Here is a 26,030-nt window from a genome sequence, read left to right on the forward strand (position 1 = left end):
ACAGTACTTTTATATTTATAGAAAATGGTCTATTCACATTCTCAAATTTATTAGCATATATTAGAGGAAATATTCTTTTAGAATCCTTTTAGTCAGTTCCATTTTTCACATCCTTAGGCTTGGATGTTAATGTATCCTTTTTTATTAATAAAGTAGTTTGTTATTCATTCAAAGAATTATTTTTATGTATTTATCAATTTTTTTCTATTTCCCAATACATGAATGAGTGCTTTTATATGTATTAACTCAATATTTCTTTTCAATTATTTCATGCACTTGTCATTTCTACTTTTTCTGCTTTCCTATAAATGAGTTTGTTTTTATGTGTATTAATTCTGTTGTTCAGCTTGCCTTAACTTTTTCTTTGAGTTCTTTTTCTTATGTTTTTATGTTGAACATGCTGTCCATTTCTGTTCTTTCTCTTTTTGGGTAAGGAAAATGTTTATGATTTTGCCTTTTCTGTTTTGCTTTTTTTTTTAGGAAATCTTTGGCGTCATCCTACACTTTATATGGAGAGCTTTCAGTATCATCATGTTCTAATGATTCAGCAATTGTACTTTTGATTGTCTCTGTGACCTAAGAGTTACTTAATATTAAAAAATACTTTCTTTTAAATTTCCAGCGTTTGAGAGATTTGGTTTCTTCAGTTGTTATGTATTTCTGGGTGTACTGCATTATTGTTGGGAACTGTGGCTGACTATATCTTATTTCTATTTTTTTTGAATTTTGAATTTGCTTTGAGTCTAACTTATGATCAGTATTTGTAAATAACCTATGCACACTTAAGAAGCAGCTAGCTACATTTTGTATCTTTTTATAGCAATATTTAAATTCTATACCTGTGGACTGTTATTCAGATTTGTCTATATTTGACTTTTCTTCTATAATTTTATGATTTGTTAAGGATGGAATGTTCTCATGATGCTTCCAATGACTAGTATATTTATATGATTTTTGTGCCCTTGCTATATCTCAAAGGCTTAATACATACTCCAAGGTGTGGAATTCTTAAAAGGTGATGTAAGATGGTTTAAACAGTAAGATGTTTTAAAGGACATAGTATGAATAACATTGGATTACGTGGTGAGGATGTTATTTTTCATTTGTCTTCAAGCTTTCATTATGATAGAAGAAAATCTCAACTCAGTGGTGTTAGCATATTTTTATGACTTTGCTAACTCCGCTAATTCCATGTGATAATAGAGAAGAACCACTCAGGTGAGAATATTAAGCAGAATATGGAGATGTCCTGTGCATCTTCTTTGCCTGCATGCATATGTTCTCCACCCCTCTTTCCTTTGATCTCTGCCCTAGGAGGTGATCAGTATGTCTTGAATAATCTGATTTCCTTGTCCTTTGTCTTTCTGTTGGATCCCACCAACAGGGCAATGGCAAGAGACTGGAGAATTGTGAGGTAAGGGTTTTTGTTTCCCTGGCTCCTTTTCTGCTGGGTTACTTCGGGTTGGCTTCATTCCATCACCAAATGCAGTAGCTCCTATCTTTTGGTCCTCCCCCTAGAGCTGTTCATTCTGTGTCTAGTTATCACTCCATTTCTTTGCTCCGTCTGGTCAAGGCCTGGTAACTGCTCCCAGCTGTTGCTATCTCCATGGCACTGCACTATTCCTTGTTGATTTCTAAACTTGCCCCCCCAGCCCACAGGTTTGTAAACAGTCTTTTTTCAAAACCCCTTTATTATCCAGTTTGAGGGTGCTATTTCCTCCTGTTTCTTCAGTGACAATAGCATCTACGGAAATTCACTAATGTTTTGGTTTGTTTAATAGTAACCTTTTTTTATAGCACTAGAAATTGGTTTTGTATTTTTGATAGTGATGTAGAGCTTCTGTTTAAAATGTTTTTAATTAAAAAAATTCAATTTAAAGAAATCATATTAAGCATATTATAAATTTTATGAAGATGTAGCAAAAACTCATGGAACAAGAATGTGAATTACTAAAATTTGGAGAACACTGTTTTATACATTTCAGTGCTCCTTAATTTAGTATATATAGTTTTTTTCTATTTTAAATCACAAACTTGACTTTTCCCTTTGTTTAGTGCTTTCCTTCTTTAAACTGCAGTCAGTGATATCAGGCCTGATGCTCTGATCCCAAGTTTGTTTTTTCTATTTCTCTGGCATATTTTTCCCATCCTTCTATTTAAAACAAAAAACTTGAGTCACTTTGTTTTACTATATATTTTATAGTACAATATATTTTAATTTTTTGACTAACTCTGAAAGTCGTCTTGATTAATATGAAATCTATTTATTGTGGTTGAGACAGTCACTGTTCTTATTTCTGTCATCAGTATAGGCTCAGTCTGTCTCCTTGCTGTATCCTTTTCTTTTCTAATATCAATATTTTCCCACATGTATCCCCTCCAGCATTTTGGAAGTATCTTAATGCTACTTTTATTTCTTGAATTAGCGTATTTGAATCCTACATATATCAACAACCTCAGAAGAAAATAATATTCACTGACTCCTTTTGTAGGAAAATGAGGCAATTAGTCCATTTCCCTTCCATCTCTCTCCCATCCTGCATTCTTTAGTATGTTCTGAGATTCTGGTCTCGTTGTGGCCTTGGACAAGTACGAACCTTCCTTTTTGTCTTATGTTCTTCATCTGTTAGGCATGTTGCTATCCTCATAGCATACTTGTGAAGAGTAAATGAATTCATACCTGTGAAGTGCTTAGAACAGGACACATAATAAGCACCATACCAGTGTTAGCCGTTGTTATTATTACTGCTACTCTTATTACATTATTATTTTTTAACAGATGAAGCTTTTCTTTCAGGAATGATGACCTAGAGTTTTTTAGACCTGTGTTGTCTGATATGCTAGGTACTAGCCCCACGTGGACATTCAGCACTTAAAATGTGGTGAGTCTGAATAAAAAGGTACCTTGAGTATAAAACACATCAACCTTAGAACATTTAGTCTGAAAACCAGAATGTAAAGTATCTCATTAGTAAAGTTTTAGATCCAGTTCGTTCATCTGTGCCATCTTCCTTTGGCAGAGACTAAGTGCTGTTGCGTGGAGGCATGTGCTGCTCTACGGGGTGTGCCCTTCATTTGGAGATCCACTGCAGGGTGCGTGAGTGTGCTTTCTGGAAAATATTGCTTACGTGAAATGCGTTAAAATGCCTTAGTTGACTCTGATTCCTCATTTGAACAATTCAGATGTAACCCCAGTAAATGGCCTGTCGGTTGCAGCCCAGAGAACATATGAATGACATCTTGTCAACATGTTAATCGGAAGTAACTATTCCCTGTTCACAGCCTGGTGTGCCGAGCTCTTGTCTATGAGATTATGCATCATTTCAGAATTTCATACCCAGTTTTCTCAAACCTTTTTTCTTTAGTACTTTTCCTTTCCATCAATATCACCAGAGATTTCAGGTGTATAATGTAACTGTTAGAATCATAATGCCGTATTTTTGAATATGAGTGTATTTCACTATGTTAAAAAATCATATTTACATAGGACAAGGCAATTCATTATTTTTATTTCAGATCAAACCACAAGAGCAACCCAAGAGCACACTTTTCATCTATCTGTGGTTAAAACTACTTTGAGGTAAAAATAGTTGTGTCCAATTGAAAAGAAAAAGAAATAACACAAACACACAAGCCTTTATCAGACTACCTACGTGTACCTATGTATTAAATAAAATGCACGGAAAAGCATGCAGTCTCTCAGAAATCATTTCAGATCTGTTTACAGAAATTCAGTAAGAGAATTTCTAAGATCAAACCGGTGCTCCTTGAATCAGTGGGATGCTACGTACATTATTTATCAGCTAATTCCCAAGAACAATCATAAACGGCTTGATCTTACAGCCCTCCCAGCCCAGCCGGTTCCTCCTGGCTTCCAAGCAAGTCGTAGGCACTTAAGCTACATGCTTAAGCTGTGAATAATTATGAAAGAAAACATGCTCCATCCTATACAAGCTGAGAAGGTGGAAGTGCCTGGGATGGCCTGGCACCTTTGCCTTTGCGTTCTGATGTCGAGATACCAGTTCGATGTTGCCAATTTAACCAATCTGACTTTCTTTTCTTTCTTTCTTTTTAAACGAATGAGTAGTCTGCATAGAATCTTTAAACTGTGAGGTTCCTTGTGTATGAAAGACAGCTGGACAGCTGACATTCCTATGTCAATGATGCCTATATTTAAAATCATCTTAAACATAAGGACACATAAATACAGAGGGTTTTTCACTGGCTCTCTTGATGAAGGATGTGCCATGACAAGATTGTTTTGTTGCTTGCTATTGCTAAAAGGCACGAAAGAAAATCACTCTGAATCCTGCAGTACCAACTTATTAGAATAAATACAACCTTAAGCTTTGGTTTTTCATGGTGGTTTTTTTTTTTTTTTTTTTTTTTTGAGTGCTTGTGTGAAAAACCTGATGGCCAGTGTTCTTTGTATGAGAGGCAGTTTCTTTTTCTTTTTTTTGCGGTACGCGGGCCTCTCACTGTTGTGGCCTCTCCCGTTGCGGAGCACAGTCTCCGGACGTGCAGGCTCAGCAGCCATGGCTCACGGGCCTAGCTGCTCTGTGGCATGTGGGACTTCCCGGACCGGGGCACGAACCTGTGTCTGCTGCATCGGCAAGCGGACTCTCAACCACTGCGCCACCAGGGAAGCCCTCTTTAATCTATTTTGAGTTTATTTTTGTATACAGTGTTAGGGAGTGTTCTAATTTCATTTTTTACATATAGCTGTCCAGTTTTCCCAGCACCACTTACTGAAGAGGCTCTCTTTTCTTCATTGTATACTCTTGCGTCCTTTATCAAAGATTAGGTGATCATATATGCGTGGGTTGATCTCTGGGCTTTCTATCCTGTTCCATTGATCTATACGTCTGTTTTTGTGACAGTACCATATTGTCTTGATTACTGTAGCTTTGTAGTATAGTCTGAAGTCAGGGAGTCTGATTCCTCCAGCTCCGTTTTTTCCCCTCAAGACTGCTTTGGCTATTCGGGGTCTTTTGTGTCTCCATACAAATTTTAAGATTTTTTGTTCTAGTTCTGTAAAAAATGCCATTGGTAATTTGATAGGGATTGCATTGAATCTGTAGATTGCTTTGGGTAGTATAGTCATTTACACAATATTGATTCTTCCAATCCAAGAACATGGTATATCTCTCCATCTGTTGGTATCATCTTTAATTTCTTTCATCAGTGTCTTATAGATTTCTGCATACAGGTCTTTTATCTCCCTAGGTAGGTTTATTCCTAGGTATTTTATTCTTTTCATTGCAATGGTAAATGGCAGTGTTTCCTTAATTTCTCTCTCAGATTTTTCATCATTAGTGTATGGGAATGCAAGAGATTTCTGTGCATTAATTTTGTATCTTGCAACTTTACCAAATTCATTGATTAGCTCTAGTAGTTTTCTGGTGGCATCTTTAGGATTCTCTATGTATAGTATCATGTCATCTGCAAACAGTGACAGTTTTACTTCTTCTTTTCCAATTTTTATTCCTTTTATTTCTTTTCCTTCCCTGATTGCCATGGCTAGGACTTCCAAAACTATGTTGAATAATAGTGGTGAGAGTGCACATCTTTGTCTTGTTCCTGATCTTAGAGGAAATGCTTTCAGTTTTTCACCATTGAGAATGATGTTTGCTGTTGGTTTGTCATATATGGCCTCATTATGTTGAAGTAGGTTCCCTCTATGCCCACTTTCTGGAGAGTTTTTTATTATAAATGGATGTTGAATTTTGTCAAAAGCTTTTTCTTCATCTATTGAGATGATCATATGGTTTTTCTTCTTCAGTTTGTTAATATGGTGTATCACATTGATTGATTTGCATATATTGAAGAATCCTTGCATCCCTGGGACAAATCCCACTTGATCATGGTATATGATCCTTTAAATGTGTTGTTGGATTCTGTTTGCTAGTATTTTGTTGAGGATTTTTGCATCTATATTCATCAGTGATATTGGTCTGTAATTTTCTTTTTTTGTAGTGTCATTGTCTGGTTTTGGTATCAGGGTGATTGTGGCCTCATAGAATGAGTTTGGGAGTGTTCCTTCCTCTGCAATGTTTTGGAAGAGTTTGAGAAGGATAGGTGTTAGCTCTTCTCTAAACGTTTGATAGAATTCACCTGTGAAGCCATCTGGTCCTGGACTTTTGTTTGTTGGAAGATTTTGAATTACAGTTTCAGTTTCATTACTTGTGATTGGTCTGTTCATATTATCTGTTTCTTCCCGGTTCAGTCTTGGAAGGTTATACCTTTCTAAGAATTTGTCCATTTCTTCCATGTTGTCCATTTTATTGGCATAGAGTTGCTTGTAGTAGTCTCTTAGGATGCTTTGTATTTCTGGGGTGTTGTACCTTCTCCTTTTTCATTTCTAATTTTATTGATTTGAGTCCTCCCTCTTTTTCTTGATGAGTCTGGCTAATGGCTTATCAATTTTTTTAATCTTCTCAAAGAACCACCTTTTAGTTTTATTGATTGTTGCTACTGTTTTCTTTGTTTCTATTTCATTTATTTCTCCTCTGGTCTTTATGATTTCTTTCCTTCTGCTAACTTTGGGTTTTGTTTGTTCTTCTTTCTCTAGTTCCTTTAGGTGTAAAGTTAGATTGTTTATTTGAGATTTTTCTTTTTTCTTGAGGTAGGATTGTATTGCTATAAACTTCTCTCTTAGAACTGTTTTTGCTGCATCCCATAGGTTTTGGATCGTTGTGTTTTTGTCGTCATTTGTCTCTAGGTATTTTTTGATTTCTTCTTTGATTTCTTCAGTGATCTCTTGGTTATTTAGTAACGTATTGTTTAGCCTCCATGTGTTTGTGTTTTTTACATTTTTTTCCCTGTAATTGATTTCTAGTCTCATAGCATTGTGGTCAGAAAAGATGCTTGATATGATTTCAATTTTCTTAAATTTACTGAGGCTTGATTTGTGACCCAAGATGTGATCTATCCTGGAGAATGTTCCATGAGCACTTGAGAAGAAGGTGTAATCTGCTGTTTTTGGATGGAATGTCCTATAAATATCAATCAAATCTATCTGGTCTATCGTGTCATTTAAAGCTTGTGTTTCCTTACTAATTTTCTGTTTGGATGATCTGTCCATTGGTGTAAGTGAGGTGTTAAAGTCCCCGACTGTTACTGTCGATTTCCTCTTTTAGAGCTTTTAGCAGTTGCCTTATGTATTGAGGTGCTATGTTGGGTGCATAAATATTTATAACTGTTATAGCTTCCTCTTGGATTGATCCCTTGATCATTATGTAGTGTCCTTTCTTGTCTCTTGTAACATTCTTTATTTTATCTGATATGAGTATTGCTACTCCAGCTTTCTTTTTTTTTTTGCAGTACACGGGCCTCTCACTGTTGTGGCCTCTCCCGTTGTGGAGCACAGGCTCCGGATGAGCAGGCTCCAGACGCGCAGGCTCAGCGGCCATGGCTCATGGGCCCAGCCACTCCACGGCATGTGGGATCTTCCCGGACCGGCGCACGAACCCGTGTCCCCTGCAACAGCAGGTGGACTCTCAACCACCGCGCCACCAGGGAAGCCCCAGCTTTCATTTGATTTCTATTTGCATGGAATAGCTTTTTTGTTCCCTCACTTTCAGTCTGTATGTGTCCCTAGGTCTGAAGTGGGTCTCTTGTAGACAGCACATATATGGGTCTTGTTTTTGCATCCATTCAGCAAGCCTGTGTCTTTTGGTTGGAGCATTTAATCCATTCACGTTTAAGGTAATTATTATTATTTTTTCATTTTGCGGTACACAGGCCTCTCACTGTTTTGGCCTCTCCCGTTGCGGAGCACAGGCTGCGGACGCGCAGGCTCAGTGGCCATGGCTCCCGGGACCAGCCGCTCCACAGCATGTGGGATCTTCCCGGACTGGGCCATGAACCCGTGTCCCCTGCATCGGCAGGCGGACTCTCAACCACTGCGCCACCAGGGAAGCCCTAAGGTAATTATTGACATGTATGTTCCTATTACCATTTTCTTAATTGTTATGGGTTTGTTTTTGTAGGTCCTTTTCTTCTCTTATGTTTCTCACTTAGAGAAGTTCCTTTAGCATTTGTTGTAGAGCTGGTTTGGTGGTGCTGAATTCTCTTAGCTTTTGCTTGTCTGTAAAGCTTTTGATTTCTTCATCGAATCTGAATGAGATCCTTGCCAGGTAGAGTAATCTTGCTTGTAGGTTCTTCCCTTTCATCACTCTATCTTGCCACTCCCTTCTGGCTTGTAGAGTTTCTGCTGAGAAATCGGCTGTTAACCTTATGGGAGTTCCCTTGTATGTTATTTGTCCTTTTTCCGTTGCTGCTTTCAATAATTTTTCTTTGTCTTTAATTTTTGCCAGTTTGATTACTATGTGTCTCAGCGTGTTTCTCCTTGGGCTTATCATGTTATCATGTATGGGACACTCTGCGCTTCCTGGACTTGGTGATTATTTCCTTTCCCATGTTAGGGAAGTTTTCGACTATAATCTCTTCAAGTATTTTCTCGGGTCCTTTCTCTCTTCTCCTTCTTGGACCTCTATAATGCGAATGTTGTTGCGTTTAATGTTGTCCCAGAGGTCTCTTAGGCTGTCTTTATTTCTTTTCATTCTTTTTTCTTTATTCTGTTCTGCAGCAGTGAATTCCACCATTCTGTCTTCCAGGTCACTTATCCATTCTTCTGCCTCGGTTATTCTGCTATTGATTCCTTCCAGTGTATTTTTCATTTCAGTTATTGTATTATTCATCTCTGTTTGTTCTTTAATTCTTCCAGATCTTTGTTAACCATGTCTTTCATCTTCTCGATCTTTGCCTCCATTCTTTTTCTTTTTCTAAGGTCCTGGATCATCTTCACTATCATTATTCTGAATTATTTTTCTGGAAGATTGCCTGTCTCCATTTCATTTAGTTGTTTTTCTGGGGTTTTATCTTCTTCCTTCATCTGGTACATAGCCCTTTGCCCTTTCATCTTGTCTATCTTTCTGTGAATGTGGTTTTTGTTCCACAGGTTGCAGGATTGTAGTTCTTCTTGCTTCTGCTCAGCTTAATCCTTTTGACCAACAGCTTAATCACATCTGTTCCTACAACTATAAATATATTTTTAACTCTATATAGTTTTGTATCTGTAGGTAACGGTGGTTCTAAAAAGAGTATTTCTCATTTTAAACAGGGAAGAGCTTTCCTGGAGTAAGTCAGAGAGAAGATTCCTGGCTACAGTTTATCTTCTGCTGAATTTCTTCTAGAATGTTCATTTGTTATATGAGCATCTGCTCCATGACAGAAAGTCTGCTAGACCTTGGGTGTGAGAGATGAATGAATAGATACCATCCTTACCAATGGGGAGCTCCATTCTAGGGCTGGCGACGCAAAAACGTACATAAACACATACAACAACGAGGTCAAGGAATGAAGTTAGGACTGCTTAGCTGGGATGCTCAGCGGAGTTCCCTGAGGGAAATGACATTTGAAGCAAGGCCTGAAAGATGAGCAAGAGTCCCCACAGGAAGATACAGGGAAAGTGACTCCAGGCAACAGGAGTAGCATTTGGGGAGGATTAAAGCAAGAGAAAAGGACTGGCCTGATCTTGGGGCAGAGAGGAGGCCAATATGAGAAGAGCAGGGACTGGCAAACTACTTCTGTAAAAAGCCAGATAACAGTGTTGTATGAAAGGAGAGAAGGTTAGCACCCCCCTTGACAAGGATGGAAGAGGCCCTGGGGCCTGACAACGTGCATACAGTTAAGGCATTGCTACCTACTTCATGGCATCTAACCACTGTTTTTATATGTATACGTATAGCTGATTCACTTTGTTATACAGGAGCAACTAACGCAACAATGTAAAGCAATTATACTCCAATAAAGATGTTAAAAAAAATACTGTGTTAGAAGAAAATGTTAGATGTATTTAGAGTTATGTAAAGCATATTGCATATTAGTACATATCGGAATAAAATGGAGAAATTATTTAAAAGCCAGATAATAAATGTTCTAATCTTTATGGGCTGTGCAGCAGCCCTGTCTATCTCAACTACTCAACTCTGTAGTTGCAGAGCAAAAGCAGGCATAGAAAATACGTACTGTAAATGAATGGGGTGGCTGTGTGCCAATAAAACTTTATTTGTAAGAACAGTCAGCAGGCTGAATTTGGCCTTAGTTTGCCAATTCTTGGACGAGAAAGTGAGGAGTAATGGTACTGGCACAAAAACAGAAAGATACATAGATCAATGGAACAGGATAGAAAGCCCAGAGATAAACCCACGCACATATGGTCACCTTATCTTTGACAAAGGAGGCAGGAATGTACAGTGGAGAAAGGACAGCCTCTTCAATAAGTGGTGCTGGGAAAACTGGACAGCTACATGTAAAAGTATGAGATTAGATCACTCCCTAACACCATACACAAAAATAAGCTCAAAATGGATTAAAGACCTAAATGTAAGGCCAGAAACTATCAAACTGTTAGAGGAAAACATAGGCAGAACACTCTATGACATAAATCACAGCAAGATCCTTTTTGACCCACTTCCTAGAGAAATGGAAAGAAAAACAAAAATAAACAAATGGGACCTAATGAAACTTCAAAGCTTTTGCACAGCAAAGGAAACCATAAACAGGACCAAAAGACAACCCTCAGAATGGGAGAAAATATTTGCAAATGAAGCAACTGACAAAGGATTAATCTCCAAAATTTATAAGCAGCTCATGCAGCTCAATAACAAAAGAACAAACAACCCAATCCAAAAATGGGCAGAAGACCTAAATAGACATTTCTCCAAAGAAGATATACAGACTGCCAACAAACACATGAAAGAATGCTCAACATCATTAATCGTTAGAGAAATGCAAATCAAAACTACAATGAGATATCATCTCATACCATCACAATGGCCATCATCAAAAAATCTAGAAACAGAAGATGGCGGAAGAGTAAGACTCGGAGATCACCTTCCTCCCCACAGATACACCAGAAATACACGTACGTGTGGAACAACTCCTACGGAGCACCTACTGAACGCTGGCAGAAGACCTCAGACCTCCCAAAAGGCAAGGAACCCCCCACGTACCTGGTTAGGGCAAAAGAAAAAAAAATAGAGACAAAAGGATAGGGACGGGTCCTGCACCAGCGGGAAGGAGCTGTGAAGGAGGAAAAGTGTCCACACACTAGGAAGCCCCTTCGCGGGCGGAGACTGCGGGTGGCGGAGTCGGGGAGCTTCGGAAACGTGGAGGAGAGCACAGCAACAGGGGTGCGGAGGGCAAAGCGGAGAGATTCCAGCGCAGAGGATCGGGGCCGACCGGCACTCACCAGTTGAGAGGCTTGTCGACGGGGCAGGCAGGGCTGGGAGCTGAGGCTCCGGCTTCTGTCGGAGCGCCGGGAGAGGACTGAGGTTGGTGGCGTGAACACAGCCTGCAGGGCGTTAGTGCGCCGCGGCTAGCCGGGAGGGAGTCCGGGGAAAGGTCTGGACCTGCCCAAGAGGCAAGAGACTTTTTCTTCCCTCTTTGTTTCCTGGTGCACGAGGAGAGGGGATTAAGAACGCTGCTTAAGAGAGCTCCAGAGACGGGCGCGAGCCGTGGCTGAAAGTGCGGACCCCAGAGACAGACATGAGACGCTAAGGCCGCTGCTGCCGCCACCAAGAAGCCTGTGTGCGAGCACAGGTCACTGTCCACACCCCCTTCCGGGGAGCCAGTGCAGCCCGCCTCTGCCAGGGTCCTGGGATCCAGGGACAACTCCCCTGGGAGAACGCACAGCACGCCTCAGGCTAGCAACGTCACGCCGGCCTCTGCCGCTGCAGGCCCGCCCCGCACGCCGTGACCCTCCCTACCCCCGGCCTGAGTGAGCCAGAGCCTCCGAATCAGCGGCTCCTTTAACCCCATCCTGTCTGAGCAAAGAACAGACGCCCTCCGGCAACCTACACGCACAGGCAGGGCCAAATCCAAAGCTGAGCCCCTGGGAGCTGTGAGAACAAAGAAGAGAAAGGGAAATCTCTCCCAGCAGCCTCAGAAGCAGCGGATTAAAGTGCCACAATCAACTTGATGTACCCTGCATCTGTGGAATACATGAATAGACAACGAATCATCCCAAATTAAGGAGCCCTGTGGATGAAAGGCTCTTGGTGCTGCAGCCAGGAGTCAGTGCTGTGCCTCTGAGGTGGGAGAGCCAACTTCAGGACACTGGTCCACAAGAGGCCTCCCAGCTGCACATAATATCAAACAGCGAAAATCTCCCAGAGATCTCCATCTCAACACCAGCACCCAGCTTCACTCAATGACCAGCAAGCTACAGTGCTGGACATCCTATGCCAAACAACTAGCAAGACAGGAACACAACCCCACCCATTAGCAGAGAGGCTGCCCAAAATCATAGTAAGTCTACAGACACCCCAAAACACACCACCAGATGTGGACCCGCCCACCAGCAAGACAAGATCCAGCCTCATCCACCACAACACAGGCACTAGTACCCTCCACCAGGAAGCCTACACAACCCACTGAACCAACCTTAGCCACTGGGGACAGACACAAAAAACAACAGGACTACGAACCTTCAGCCTGCAAAAAGGAGACCCCAAACACAGTAAGATAAGCAAAATGAGAAGACAGAAAAACACACAGCAGATGAAGGAGCAAGATAAAAACCCACCAGACCTAACAAATGAAGAGGAAATAGGCAGTCTACCTGAAAAAGAATTCAGAATAATGATAGTAAAGATGATCCAAAATCTTGGAAATAGAATAGACAAAATGCAAGAATCAGTTAACAAGGACCTAGCAGAACTAAAGATGAAACAAACAATGATGAACAACACAATAAATGAAATGAAAAACACTCTAGATGGGATCAATAGCAGAATAACTGAGGCACAAGAACGGATAAGTGACCTGGAAGATAAAATAGTGGAAATAACTACTGCACAGCAGAATAAAGAAAAAAGAATGAAAAGAACTGAGGACAGTCTCAGAGACCTCTGGGACAACACTGAACGCACCAACATTCGAATTATACGGGTTCCAGAAGAAGAAGAGAAAAAGAAAGGGACTGAGAAAATATTTGAAGAGATTATAGTGAAAACTTCCCTAATATGGGAAAGGAAATAGTTAATCAAGTCCAGGAAGCACAGAGAGTCCCATACAGGATAAATCCAAGGAGAAATACGCCAAGACACATATTAATCAAACTGTCAAAAATTAAATACAAAGAAAACATATTAAAAGCAGCAAGGGAAAAACAACAAATAACACACAAGGGAATCCCCATAAGGTTAACAGCTGATCTTTCAGCAGAAACTCTGCAAGCCAGAAGGGACTGGCAGGACATATTGAACGTGTTGAAGGAGAAAAACCTGCAACCAAGATTACCCAACACCAAACCAGCTCTACAACAACTGCTAAAGGAACTTCTCTAGGCAAGAAACACAAAAGAAGGAAAAGACCTACAATAACAAACCCAAAACAATTAAGAAAATGGGAATGGGAACACACATATTGATAATTACCTTAAATGTAAATGGACTAAATGCTCCCACCAAAAGACACAGATTGGCTGAATGGATACAAAAACAAGACGCATATATTTGCTGTCTACAAGAGACCCACTTCAGACCTAGAGACACATACAGACTGAAAGTAAGGGGATGGAAAAAGGTATTTCATGCAAATGGAAACCAAAAGAAAGCTGGAGTAGCAATTCTCATATCAGACAAAATAGACTTTAAAACAAAGACTATTAGAAGAGACAAAGAAGGACACTACATAATGATCAAGGGATCGATCCAAGAAGAAGATATAACAATTGTAAATATTTATGCACCCAACATAGGAGCACCTCAATACATAAGGCAAATACTGACAGCCATAAAAGGGGAAATCGATAGTAACACATTCATAGTAGGGGACTTTAAAACCCCACTTTCACCAATGGACAGGTAATCCAAAATGAAAATAAATAAGGAAACACAAGCTTTAAATGATACATAAAACGAGATGGACTTAATAGATATTTATAGGACATTCCATCCAAAAACAACAGAATACACATTTTTCTCAAGTGCTCATGGAACATTCTCCAGGATAGATCATATCTTGGGTCACAAATCAAGCCTTGGTAAATTGAAGAAAATTGAAATTGTATCAAGTATCTTTTCCGACCACAACGCTATGAGACTAGATATCAATTACAGGAAAAGATCTGTAAAAAATACAAACACATGGAGGCTAAACAATGCACTACTTAATAACGAAGTGATCACTGAAGAAATCAAAGAGGAAATCAAAAATTACCTAGAAACAGATGACAATGGAGACACGACGACCCAAAATCTATGGGATGCAGCAAAAGCAGTTCTAAGAGGGAAGTTTATAGCAATACAATCCTACCTTAAGAAACAGGAAACATCTCGAATAAACAACCTAACCTTGCACCTAAAGCAATTAGAGAAAGAAGAACAAAAAAACCCCAAAGTTAGCAGAAGGAAAGAAATCATAAAAATCAGATCAGAAATAAATGCAAAAGAAATGAAGGAAATGATAGCAAAGATCAATAAAACTAAAAGCTGGTTCTTTGAAAGGATAAACAAAATTGATAAACCATTAGCCAGACTCATCAAGAAAAAAAGGGAGAAGACTCAAATCAATAGAATTAGAAATGAAAAAGGAGAAGTAACAACTGACACTGCAGAAATACAAAAGATCATGAGAGATTACTACAAGCAACTCTATGCCAATAAAATGGACAACCTGGAAGAAATGGACAAATTCTTAGAAAGGCACAACCTGCCAAGACTGAATCAGGAATAAATAGAAAATATAAACAGACCAATCACAAGCACTGAAATTGTAACTGTGATTAAAAATCTTCCAACAAGCAAAAGCCCAGGACCAGATGGCTTCACAGGCGAATTCTATCAAACATTTAGAGAAGAGCTATCACCTATCCTTCTCAAACTCTTCCAAAATATAGCAGAGGGAGGAACACTCCCAAACTCATTCTACGAGGCCACCATCACCCTGATACCAAAACCAGACAAGGATGTCACAAAAAAAGAAAACTACAGGCCAATATCACTGATGAACATAGATGCAAAAATCCTCAACACAATACTAGCAAACAGAATCCAACAGCACATTAAAAGGATCATACACCATGATCAGGTGGGGTTTATTCCAGGAATGCAAGGATTCTTCAATATACGCAAATCAATCAACGTGATACACCATATTAACAAATTGAAGGAGAAAAACTATATGATCATCTCAATAGATGCTGAGAAAGCTTTCGACAAAATTCAACACCCATTTATGATAAAAACCCTGCAGAAAGTAAGCATAGAGGGAACTTTACTCAACATAATAAAGGACATATATGACAAACCCACAGCCAACATCGTCCTCAATGGTGAAAAACTCAAAGCATTTCCACTAAGATCAGGAAGAAGACAAGGTTGCCCACTCTCACCACTCTTATTCAACATAGTTTTGGAAGTTTTAGCCACAGCAATCAGAGAAGAAAAGGAAATAAAAGGGAAAAGAAGAAGTAAAGCTGTCACTCTTTGCAGATGACATGATACTATATATAGAGAATCCTAAAGCTGCTACCAGAAAACTACTAGAGCTAATCAATGAATTTGGTACAGTAGCAGGATACAAAATTAATGCACAGAAATCTCTGGCATTCCTATACACTAAGGATGAAAAATCTGAAAGTGAAATCAAGAAAAGACTCCCATTTACCATTGCAACAAAAAGAATAAAATATCTAGGAATAAACCTACCTAAGGAGACAAAAGACCTGTATGCAGAAAATTATAAGACACTGAGAAAGAAATTAAAGATGATACAAATAGATGGGAGAGATATACCATGTTCTTGGATTGGAAGAATCAACATTGTGAAAATGACTCTACTACCCAAAGCAATCTACAGATACAATGCAATCTCTATCAAACTACCACTGGCATTTTTCACAGAACTAGAACAAAAAATTTTACAATTTGTATGGAAACACAAAAGACCCCGAATAGCCAAAGCAATCTTGAGAACGAAAGAAGGAACTGGAGGAATCAGGCTCCCTGACTTCAGACTATACTACAAAGCTACAGTAATCAAGACAGTATGGTACTGGCACAAAAACAGAAAGATAGATCAATGGAACAGGATAGAAAGCCCAGAGATAAACCCACGCACATATGGTCACCTTATCTTTGACAAAGGAGGCAGGAATGTACAGTGGAGAAAGGACAGCCTCTTCAATAAGTGGTGCTGGGAAAACTGGACAGCTACATGTAAAAGTATGAGATTAGATCACTCCCTAACACCATACACAAAAATAAGCTCAAAATGGATTAAAGACCTAAATGTAAGGCCAGAAACTATCAAACTCTTAGAGGAAAACATAGGCAGGACACTCTATGACATAAATCACAGCAAGGTCCTTTTTGACCCACCTCCTAGAGAAATGGAAATATAAACAAATGGGACCTAATGAAACTTCAAAGCTTTTGCGCAGCAAAGGAAACCATAAACAAGACCAAAAGACAACCCTCAGAATGGGAGAAAATATTTGCAAATGAAGCAACTGACAAAGGATTAATCTCCAAAATTTATAAGCAGCTCATGCAGCTTAATAACAAAAAAACAAACAACCCAATCCAAAAATGGGCAGAAGACCTAAATAGACATTTCTCCAAAGAAGATATACAGAGTGCCAACAAACACATGAAAGAATGCTCAACATCATTAATCATTAGAGAAATGCAAATCAAAACTACAATGAGATATCATCTCACACCAGTCATAATGGCCATCATCAAAAAATCTGGAAACAATAAATGCTGGAGAGGGTGTGGAGAAAAGGGAACCCTCTTACACTGTTGGTGGGAATGTAAATTGATACAGCCACTGTGGAGAACAGTATCGAGGTTCCTTAAGAAACTACAAATAGAACTACCATATGACCCAGCAGTCCCACTACTGGGCATATACCCTGAGAAAACCATAATTCAAAAAGAGTCACGTACCAAAATGTTCATTGCAGCTCTATTTACAATAGCCCAGAGATGGAAACAACCTAAGTGTCCATCATCGGATGAATGGATAAAGAAGATGTGGCACATACATACAATGGAATATTACTCAGCCATAAAAAGAAACGAAATTGAGCTATTTGTAATGAGGTGGATAGACCTAGAGTCTGTCATACAGAGTGAAGTAAGTCATAAAGAGAGAGACAAATACCGTATGCTAACACATATATACGGAATTTAAGGGAAAAAAATGTCGTGAGGAACCTAGGGGTAAGACAGGAATAAAGACACAGACCTACTAGAGAATGGACTTGAGGATATGGGGAGGGGGAGGGGTGAGCTGTGACGAAGCAAGAGAGAGGCATGGACATATATACACTACCAAGCATAAGGTAGATAGCTAGTGGGAAGGAGCCACATAGCACAGGGAGATCAGCTCGGTGCTTTGTGACCGCCTGGAGGGGTGGGATAGGGAGGGTGGGAGGGAGGGAGATGCAGGAGGGAAGAGATATGGGAACATATGTATAGCTGATTCACTTTGTTATAAAGCAGAAACTAACACACCATTGTAAAGCAATTATACCCCAATAAAGATGTTAAAAAAAGAAAAAAAAAAGAAAGTGAGGAGTAAAAGGTAGTGTGGCCCAACATGAGGACACTGAGGAAGGTGATGGCCGGAGCATGCAGTGTCTCAGATTTAGAGCCCCCATGACAGAATGGGCAGCTAAGTCCTGGTCAGGCCAACCTGGGATGAACTGTTTCCGGTCACTTACCAGCTTTGTGATCTTGGGAAAGTAACAATAGCTTAGCCTCCTTCGATTTTCATATCATCAAGGAGATACTCATAACTCTCTGGTAGGGCAGTTACTAGGATTAAATGAAACAACACATATGTCTGTTACATTATAGATGCATTAAATACATTCAACAAACCTCAGTTCCCTCTATCCCATGCTAGGCACCTGTTATGACTTGGAATATGAGATGAGGGTAGGATGCTTTCAGGGGGCTTGGCTGAAAAGCTTCAGGCAGCAGTAGCCTCTCCTGAGCCTCCCAGGGTTCCCCCAACCCAGCCTTTGGAGAACGGCCCCATAATTCCATGGAGCATCTTTATAGACGGAAGGAGGGTTCCTTGTTGCACAGTTAACCTTTCATTAACTCTAGAGAAATAATGTGAAAAAAATTTTTTTTACTTAGTTGCACAGCACAGATTTAATTTAATTTCTCTTCTTGTGTTAATTTCGTGATTTGGAAAAAATGAATTTCATTTTTAATTAAGGGAGAGCAAAGGGCATTCTACGTTCTGTGTTAGGATGGGGCAAACATTATTGCTTCTAATAAGCAAGAATGAGGAAGAACATGCTACCCCTTAATGTCATTAGAAGAATTACTTCAGTTTCACATTTTGGGGCCCCCTGTGGAATAGCTGGATGAAGTATGAAGGAACTTTAAAATATAAGATGGAGGAAAATTGTCTTTTTTTCAGGTATATATGGGATGTATAATTAATCATAATGTATAACATGTAATTATATATTATATAGTGATATAATTATACTATATACCGCATAATTATATGTAGTATGTTATAGCAATATAATGTACATTAAAAAAATTTTATGATTGGACATCTCAAAGTCGTGTGTGTGTCTGTATGTGCACACACTCATGAGTGCTTGTGTTTTCAGGATACCCAAGAATCCTTACCTTGCTAAAATGAGAAGTGTAAAAAGATTTTACCATGCTTGCCTAGTGACTTGCTTAAGTAACTACAAGCAGACTCAGGAATTTTATTTCTAATCCCATTTTCTAAATGACTGAGCTGAGGACCATGAATATATGAGAAGTAAGAGTAGAAAACTGCTACCAGCAGGAGAGGAAAAACCCTTGACTCTTGACTCCCCTGGTTTCCAACAGATTGGACCGTTGCAACGAGGGATTCAGCTCTCCACATTGCACATCCTGCTATGGTCCTTATAATTTTCTCTTACTGAGAGCTAGGTTAGGACAAAACCTGGGACTGTGTATGCAAGGAGAAGAGACATATGTAGAAAAGAATCTGAGCAATTATGTACTGAAATCCAACTAAACACTGACTTTTAAAAAACTGAATAATTAGGAAAAAAACTGCATATGTGCACATAAGTTTATTCAACACATTCTGCGGTTAATGTCTGCTCTGTTTTGTGCCTCAGAGCCAGTGACTATAATGTAATGTGCACAATCTCACTTGGAGTTCTTTTTGGAAATGAAGATTCAGGGCCCTGTGCTCCAAGATTCCAATTTAGTACATCAGAGGCCAAACCCTGGAATCTGAGTCTTTATTAAGTATCTTGAGTGAGTTTTGTAAAGGTGAGCCATGTGCCATGCTTTGAGAACCCCTAAAAGTAATGAGTTGGCTCTTGGAAAATGGCCAGCTTTGTTAAAGCCAACTTATTTACAGTCTTTCTCTCTCTCTTTTCCCTAATGATCAGAACATTGCAATATATACCTATGTATGCCAACCTGCAAATTTTCGAGTTAGGCCTAAGTCATTTTTCTCACAAACTCAAAGGATCTTTTTTAGAGTTAATTGGCCAAGGAGGAGGAGAGTCCAAATGGCTGCTTTGATGTAACTGCCACCCACTGTTGGTTCTATCCACCTCTGAACAGGTGTAGAAGTCATGAATCATCCCTCCTGATTACTTTTGGCATTTTGCAACTGATCATTTTAGAGGCCAAACTGTTTTGTGAAAATTTTAACTTGTCATGCTGTCAGAAAGCTTTCAGGAAGATATTCGACATTTAAACATTTTTTTCAAGTCAATAATCTAGGAGACTCTACACGTATTTCTTCAGCTATTTCAAACATGCTTGTCTTGGAAGGAAACAATTTTCAATGCAGATTAAGCAAATACCTACACAAATAATCTCAGAAAACCTGGTCTCAAATGTAATAGTTATGTGAGTGCTACAGACTTTTGTCTATCATCTTGTCTATCATCATGAACTAATAACTAGTTTAAGAGACTATATTTTTGCTAGAGATATAAAAAGAATTATTTTCATTTCTCTATAGAAAATGCTCATGCTAGGGACTATACACATATGTTGTTGACTACAGAAAAAGAAAATGCATTTCATAAAAAATTCTAGGATGAGGATGAAAAGAATAACTAATACGAGAAGCCTCATGTATTGCAGTGGTGTTACAATGACCATTCCTGTGAACTAAGCACTATCATCGATGCCCTGTATGTATTAGCTCACTTTCAATCCTTGACAGGCCTCAGTACAATCATTTATGAAGGTGGAAACTGAGGCTTAGAATGTTAACTAACATTCTCCAGACTACACAGGGAGAGCCCAGCTCCCAAATTCACTCTGTTAATTATACTAAACTGACTCCATACTTGCTTTTGCCTGGCTTCCTTCCTTACAAGCAAACTTACCTTGGACTACTTAATTCAACCTCACTGAACTACTACTTCCATCTCCAAGGAAATGAACACAATAAACAACTTTAATGGGTTTTTAAGAGTGAATGACAAGATACAGTTGAAGTGTTTCATGAAGTTCTATGTACATCCAGAGTACTAAGAACAATGCCAAAATAAATCTGATATTGTCACATTAATATGGGAGCATCCAGCGTCAATTCCTGCTTTGAGTCTGTTTATCCACTTGACATTCAACCACAGCTGCACAAAACCTGGCTTAATTGGAGATGCCTGGTAGCGCAGGCAATGGGGATTTTCAAAGGTCAAGGACATGATCCCAAGCTGGTCATCGATATAACTTGCTTAGACAGCTAGAGTCAACCTCCCTTGCCTCTTCTTCCCCCCAGAGTATTTGTTTAACATTTGTACGCAAGTATTTATGACCAAATTTACAGTTGCAAGTAAGAGCAGGGACAAGGGTCATATTTACATGGTGTCAGGAAAATTAATTGACTGTAACTGAAATTTTTCATAGGAACAAAGCAGATGAAGCTGATCTTTAGAGTCAAAGAGAGATTAGATTAAAAAGAGGCTGTGTCTCTAATTTCCCAGAGGTGCAGAATTGCTGTGCTCCATATCGAGTCTTCTGCATTTTCTGTTGCTGTTGTTTATGTTTGTTTCCATTCTGAGCATTGTCCTGTATATTGGGAAGAGCTTAGGCATTCAGAATACAAGATTGATTTCTCTTTTTGCCAAGTGCAAAGTTTGTTTACAAGAAAGTAATTATTTTCTAAAAGCATTATAGGGAGCAATTAGAACTGTGGTCAAATAGCCAGGGGTGTGGACTTCACACACACCAACCTGTGAAGGCTTCTTTTTGTGATTATTGACCTGAATGCAGTGTAAAAGAGAGTGTTTGAACCTATTCTTTCTTGGGTCTTGGTGGGATGCTAGGTAAGGAGAGGCCTGGGTAGAGGGGATAAAGCATTCATTGATCGCTTATTAAGTCTTAGGAACTGTGCCCGTCAGCTACGGGTATTTTTTTATTCCTCCACTGACCTTTATTTATGTTTTTTAATTTAATTAATTTTTATTGGAATATAGTTGCTTTACAATGTTGTGTTAGTTTCTGCTGTACAGCAAAGTGAATCAGTTATACATATACATATATCCACTCTTTTTTAGATTTCCTTCCCATTTAGGTCACCACAGAGCATTGAGTAGGGTTCCTTGTGCTATACAGTAGGTTCTCATTAGTTATCTATTTTATACATAGTGGTGTATGTATGTCAGTCCTAATTCCCAATACATCCTACACTCTCTCCTTCCCCCCCTTGGTAACCATAAGTTTGTTTTCTACATCTGTGACTCGATTTCTGCTTTGCAAATAAGTTTATCTGTACCATTGTTTTAGATTCCACGTATGAGATATTATATGATATTTGTCTTTCTCTTTCTGACTTACTTCACTCTGTATGAATTTCTAGGTCCATCCATGTTGCTGCAAATGGCATTATTTCATTCCTTTTTATGGCTGAGTAATATCCCATTGTATACATGTACCACATCTTCTTTACCCATTCCTCTGTAGATGGACATGTAGGTTGCTTCCATGTCCTGTTTATTGTGAATAGTGCTACAATGAACATCGGGGTGCATGCCTCCTTTCAAATTATGGTTTTGTCTGGATATATGCCCAGGAATGGGATTGCTGGGTCATATGGTAGCTCTATTTTTAGTTTTTTAAGGAACCTCCATACTGTTCTCCACAGTGGCTGTAACAATTTACATTCCCACCAACAGTGCAGGAGGGTTCCCTTTTCTCCACACCCTCTCCAGCATTTATTGTTTGTGGATTTTTTGATGACGGCCACTCTGACCAGTGTGAGGTGACAGCTATGGGTATTGATGACAATAACTACACATCAGCAATAACCACATCAAACATCATTGCGCACTAATACATGCCAGTTTCTATGCATTATCTCTAATTCTCCCAACAGCGCCATGGGATGAGTATTCTTTTTATCTCCACTTTACAAATGAAGAGAAGGAATTGTGACCCAGAGAAGCTGATAAATTTGTCCAAGTCTAGGAAACTGGCAGAGCTGTGATTTGAACCTGAATCAGCCTGCTTCCTATTCCAGAAGCCTGCCAGGGAGGATACAGTAAAAACAGTATAACTGAAAGGCATTTAACCAGAAATAGTAGCAGATTAATTAATTGATCAATTACAAATTTTCATATTGCAATGTAATTGCTGTTTAATGTGCTTTAATTAAAAAAAAGGAAAAAAAGACTTTCTGGGGATGTCAGCAGGGGTCAGGTAAGACGGTCTCAGTCTCTTTTAACTTTGTAATGGTGGGTATCTGCTGTTTTGAGGGTCTACTATTCATCATCCTCTTTGTAACAGCACCCTGAAACTTTGGGGGAACTACTCTTCCACTTTCAATCCCCACGGTTTGGATGGACCCCTAGGTCTGGCTAATCAGTGTGATTTCACCTCTCTGACCAATGTGATGAGTCCAGGGGTGGGCACATGATCCAAGTCATCCAATCTCAGAGAATCCTGGGCTTTATGCTAATACTTCGGGAAGCGTGTTATCTGTTTTGCTCTGGACTGGCTAGGCGCCTCCACTTTGAACCTGAAACTAATGCCAACAAAGTGAGGAGAGATGGAGAGAAATGTATTTGTGATGATAGGATTTCTGCCTCTAATCAAGTCCAGTCTTAGAGCAGTCTTACCTGTGGCCTCTAAAATTACTTAGGTAGTTGATTCCCCTTTTTGGCTTTAGCCAGGTTGGGCTGGGTTTTTCTGTCTCTTACAATTGGATGTGTCTGGTTTATTACTGCATCTACCCCATCTAAAGTGGGAGGGGTGTTGGGGACACAAAATGAGCTGTGGACTTCCAATCTGCGTACCTATGTTTGACTCTGTGCTCCATCATTTATTAGCTATGTGACCTTCAGCTAGTACCTTAATCACTCACAATGTCCGTTTTGATTTCTATAAAACATGGACATAAAAATCCATTTCTCTGATGCTGAAGGTAATGGAAGGACCACATTATTACATGAAAGAACTCTGCAAAGAACTGCATGGATGGAAGGATTCTTATCTCCAATCTAAGCCAACTAGGACTGTAAGATATTCATTGTGTTTCTCAATCCAAGCATTTTCCTTAATTGAGGTGCTGAAATATTGCTGGCCACTTTAAGTGCTATAATTTGGCCATAGACTTTCAAGGGAAATAAGAGAACCATAATGATGTTTATCTTAGTCTGAGGTAAACCAACATTTCCTGTTTTCATTATTTGATTTACCAGAAGTGTACCATTTATTTGCACATGCAATTAGGAAACTTAAAAACCAAGTCTCAAAATTGTGCTCTATTAAAATGAATGTCAACCTTTATGTAGGGGAAGGAAGACGAAGAGAAGTTTTCTTAGTCACCGATGAGTAATTATGTTACAACTCATTTTGAGAAATGGCACCTGTGTGGTTTTGAAACAATATAAAAATAACACACAATCTGGATTGAAATTAAGGTGTGGCAGATCCACTTAAGTATTTCTCACATACCAAAAAAAAAAAAAAAAAAATACTGCCACTCGTTAAATTCTTCTCTTTTGAAAGGAGAATAGGGTACGTTTCCTTGATAGACAACTATTCAGCTTACTAACTGGAGAAACGCTGTGGACAATGCTTGTCAGACTTCATCTGAAACTTTAACACCCACTCAAAAGTATATATAGATTAAAGAATGCAAGGGACATCCCTGGCGGTCCAGTGGTTAAGACTCTGAGCTTCCACTGCGGGGGGTGCAGGTTCGATCCCTGGTCGGGGAACTAAGATCCCACATGCCGCACGGCCAAAAAAAAAAAAAGGAATGCAAGTCCTAATAAACTGGGGCTACCCGTAGTAGATATGTATGTGTAGTTGTTAACTAGTATGTTTCAAAGTAGATTTATATATTTCAGCCCCTGTCCACTTATTCCCCAAAGCAGATTTGCCATCTGAGGTGCATTTGGGGGTGTACTAATTGCACAGACACAGATGTACAACCTCTCACATCAGCTTAACTCCCCCCACTTACCCCCTGCTATGAAATCAATGTTTGTGTCCTCTCGGAATTCATATGTTGAAATCCTAACCCCCAATCTGATGGCAGTTGGTGGTGAGGCCGTTGGGAAGTAATTAGGTCATGAGGGCAGAACCCTGAAGAACGGGGGCACTGCTCTTGTAAGAAAAGACTCCCGAGCTTCTGCTCTCTGCTCTGTGCCAGGTGAGGATATAATGAAGAGGTGGCCATCTTCAAGCCAGGAAATGGGCTGTCACCAGATACCTCATCTGCTGCTCCCTTGATCTTAGACTTCATAGCCTCCATGTATTAGGCAGGGTTCACCAGAGAAACAAAACCAATAGGATATATATGGATATATATATATATCCGTATATATATATGGATATATATATAATATATATCCATATATATATATGGATACATTAAGAGGAGGTTTATTATAGGAATTGGTTCATTTAGTTATGGAAGCTGAGAATTCCCACCGTCTGCTGTCTGTAAGCTAGAGAACCAGGAAAGCCGATGGTATAATTCACTCCAAATCCAAAGGCCTGAGAATCAGTGCAGATGCTATAAATCCTAGTCTGGGCCTGAAAACCTATCAACCAGGAGTGCCAATGCCTGAGGGCAGGAGAAGAAGGATGTCTCAGTTCAAGGTGAAAGAGTGAAATTGCCCTTCCTCCACCTTTTTAATTCTATTTGGGATTTCAATGGATTGAGTGATGTCCACCTGCGACAGTGAGAGTGATGCTGCTTATTCAGTCTGTTGATTCAAATGCTAATAATCTCTTCCAGAAACACCCTAGTAGGCACCGGAACAATGTTTCACTAGCCATCTGGGCATCCCTTATCTCAGTCAAATATTATATACTGTTAATCTTTCTCCCAGTCTTCTCCAAAGGGACCCACTTTTGTTTTTTTTTTTAAACCAGGATAACAGTGCATTGGGGGAAAGGAAATAATCAAACATTTTGTGGACTAGGCTTTTGGTTTTTATAGATTGAGTTAAAATTCTGGCTCTGTCACATATTAGCTACATGATCTTGAACAATTTACTTAGTCTCAGCCTTAATTATCACAAGTATAAAATGTATTTGTAGTATCTACTCCATGGTAGGCTTGAATGACATAAGCATGGAAAGCATTTAGGACACTGTCTAGCACAAAATAAGTATACACACATACACAGGCACACACACAATATTAGCTCTTTTGTTCTACGATTATTTCCAGAAAATTAGAAAGGTATAAAAAAAGTGTGAGAAAAAAATAACTCAGAATTCCATATCCAGAGATTTCCAACACATAATATTTTGCTCTTAGTAAGATATAAAATAATATTGATTTTGAAAAATTAACAAAACTGGGATCATAGTGAAGAGCGTGTTCATAGCATATCCGCTGTATCATGAACATTTTCCCAGTTTTGAACTGTTTCTTTGAAGCATGCTTCTATTTGGCTACACGCATTTTCATCACAGCCATATACAAAAATAAATGATTTAAAGAAAAATGGGTTTCCTGTGGAATAAATGTTTATTTTTAAAATAGCTGTTTAA

At 39.2% G+C, this 26,030-nt stretch overlaps 1 long non-coding RNA gene and 1 other non-coding gene across 2 annotated transcripts in view; one reads left to right on the forward strand and one right to left on the reverse strand.

The window, feature by feature from the left end:
• The first annotated feature begins 9,610 nt into the window (after positions 1 to 9,610).
• LOC113609633 (U6atac minor spliceosomal RNA) lies at positions 9,611 to 9,736 on the forward strand. Its single transcript, XR_003428742.1, has one exon. It is a non-coding gene; the product is annotated as a U6atac minor spliceosomal RNA (small nuclear RNA).
• Positions 9,737 to 17,562: 7,826 nt separating this feature from the next.
• The window catches only part of LOC113609560 (uncharacterized), a 76,779-nt gene continuing 68,311 nt past the window's right edge, over positions 17,563 to 26,030 (reverse strand). The window contains exon 3 of the long non-coding RNA XR_003428681.1: positions 17,563 to 17,837. This is a non-coding gene — a long non-coding RNA (uncharacterized LOC113609560). The remainder of the gene's footprint in view (positions 17,838 to 26,030) is intronic.

Source organism: Aethalodelphis obliquidens, unplaced genomic scaffold, assembly GCF_003676395.1.
Source record: "Aethalodelphis obliquidens isolate GAN/ISIS:26980383/991018 unplaced genomic scaffold, ASM367639v1 scaffold57, whole genome shotgun sequence".
In the NCBI taxonomy this organism is placed as follows: domain Eukaryota; kingdom Metazoa; phylum Chordata; class Mammalia; order Artiodactyla; family Delphinidae; genus Aethalodelphis; species Aethalodelphis obliquidens.